Source organism: Empidonax traillii, unplaced genomic scaffold, assembly GCF_003031625.1.
Source record: "Empidonax traillii isolate 1590-97213 ecotype Southwest subspecies unplaced genomic scaffold, ASM303162v1 scaffold308:size980311, whole genome shotgun sequence".
NCBI classification, from domain to species: domain Eukaryota; kingdom Metazoa; phylum Chordata; class Aves; order Passeriformes; family Tyrannidae; genus Empidonax; species Empidonax traillii.
In genome coordinates this window covers 144,312-146,802 of record NW_020955501.1, presented here as the reverse complement: position 1 = coordinate 146,802, position 2,491 = coordinate 144,312, and the positions used below count along the sequence as shown (strand labels likewise).

Below are 2,491 nucleotides of genomic sequence, written 5' to 3'. Positions count from 1 at the left end.
CTGATGCTTTCTCTCCTCCCCCTAAACTTTAAGAATTCTATGTTGGAGAATATTGTATTTGAATTTGGCTTAAGGTTTTGGGTTGATTTGGTTGGGTTTTGTGGTTTGTTTTTGCCCTTTTTTTTTTTTTTTTTTTTTTTTCTCTCTTTCCCTCACCTTAAAAAGTCTTCTGATTCTCGATGGAAGGTAATGAGCTTTCTGATTGAGCTTTGGCAATTTCTTCTACTTCCTTGGAGGGCAAAACAGAAGGTCTTTGGTTTTTTGCTCATAGAGTTTTCTTTGTGGGGTAGAACACACAGTTTTTCTGAATATAATTTGTTGATGATGGTCTCTACTTTGTAGATTTAGATGATTTTGAAGTAGAATTTGTGTAATAATCAACGTCAAAAGTAAAACAACTATTGTTTAATTAGCCAGAGGTGACAGAAAGCACTAAGTATCACTGTGCAAGAGTTTGATCCGAGTTTAATCCAAGATATTGTAAAACATATATATATATTTCTCTGGCCACCTAAGGCAGCCACTTAAGCCACAACACCTTCATATTGCTTACATGGTACTGAAGCTCTGTGCAAGCATAGGCTTTCTTCTGCCTGATCACATAGATTGGAACTTGAAATTACAGATCGATTTTATGGATCTGCTGCTGCAGGTGGGAATTCCTCATGCAGAGTCCCAGGATCTAAACCATTAAAGCTGGCATCTAAAACAACTGGGTTAGATTGAGACAAATAGGCCAAGTTAACAGTATTACATACCAGTAAAACCAATTTCTTTCCACTGTTGTGTTTAAAAAATGCAATTTAAAGTAACATAAGGTCTGCTGATGGAAAGTCCCACCTGAAAAGCAGAAACAAAATCTGATTTTACAATAAACTTCCAGTGTGCTCTGTTTTTGTAATGATCAGAACTTGGCTAGTTTAGTGCCCAGCTGTTGCTCCATATTACTTTTCAGAAGCAGTGAGTCGCTTCTATTAATCTTTTTTTTTTTTTTCTGTTTATTCTCAGTGCAAGTAAAGATGAGGTTTGCACGTTCTTCATCTTGCCAATACAACAGCTACCTAAATTTACATGCAGCTCAAATGGGATCCCTTGAAACTCTGTTAGGTTTATAAATAGCAATAATGTCTGGTTTTGCATGGGCTATCATTACCTGAGGATCTAAAAGCACTTTGTAAAACCAACTTCATACACTTTTGCTGCTTAACATTCAGGTGGGTCCTGAATGAGTGAGGCAATGTGCAAGGGAGAAAATGGCAGGGAATGGTTTAGAAGGAAAATGAAATGGAGACAGTGAAGAGCAGCAAAAGATATGACTTGAAACTGAAGACAGTGAAAACCAGGCATGAAAATAATCCTCTCTAAGTAGAGATCTAAAAGCTTGCTGAAAGGACGTGGGCTGGACAGCAATAATAGGTTCACTCAGTGTAACAGTGAGTCTTATTCTCACAGTTCCAGACTTTCAGACAATCCAGCTGAGTCGTTTCAGATAGTGTGTGAAAGCCTCTTTGCACCTTATCAAGGCCAGCATCACCCACAGTCTCTTAAAATACCGTGAAACACCACTTGTGTTTCCTGGTTTTGTCGGATGCAGGCAGAGCTCGTGTTCTCCAGAGACCTGTCCCAGTGTCCACCTGCATTTACAGTGTGCCCTGTTCACACACAGATGTCTTGCTCGTTTAGTCAAGCTTGTGAAGCACTCACACCCGCCGAAGTTGCAGTTTAAGAAGTGCATTATTTTCTCTTAAACCCCTTCAAAACCTACTTTAGTCAAATTGGAACAGCAGCACGCCGAAAGCAAGCCCTGCTTTACACCCCAGGCTCTGAGGACCTAAATTCTTCACAGAATCCATGGATATTTCAGCCCCACCTCCTCTGTAACAGCAGTAATCGTGTGGCATAACACTGTGGAGATCTTACAGCTGAAGAATGTGATGTAAACGCTGTCTGCTGCGCTTTTATTTTTATCGTTTTAGCCCCCCGGGATCAGGGGGGGTTGTGATTCATCCTTTTATTTGTCTGCTGTCCTTACTCCCGCTCTGTTCTCACCAGCTTTGACAGCAGTTTTAATACCTTTAATTGCAGCTTTAATTGAATTGCTAAATGGTCGTTTACAGAAAGAGGGAGGCAGTATTTACACTGGAAGGTGTGAATTTCTAATCTTCTGCTTCTGCCAGAGATGGGGTATTTGTGCCAGGCGGTTTGGAAGTGCCCTTGTTTGAGAGGACCAGTGGTACCCCTTTGTGGTACCCCCTGGCTTGAGGCAATGCAGAAAAACAGGGAATGGCCTTGGAAAAACAGGCCCTGAGCTGGCATCACTCTCTTTCATAACTGCTTTGAGCCTCTCCATCCTTTTCCTGTCTCCATCTCTAGGGACGTTTAGTTTTTGATTCCAGATATGGCATACAGCATTCCCCTGGTAATTTTGGATGTGTAGTTTAATAATTTACAGTTTATACTGCAGCAATTTTCCTTTTGTTGAGTAAGACTG

At 40.7% G+C, this 2,491-nt stretch overlaps 1 protein-coding gene across 1 annotated transcript in view; it reads left to right on the top strand.

Moving 5' to 3' along the window:
* The window catches only part of ADGRD1 (adhesion G protein-coupled receptor D1), a 127,901-nt gene that overhangs the window by 91,038 nt on the left and 34,372 nt on the right, over positions 1-2,491 (top strand). The window lies entirely within an intron of this gene.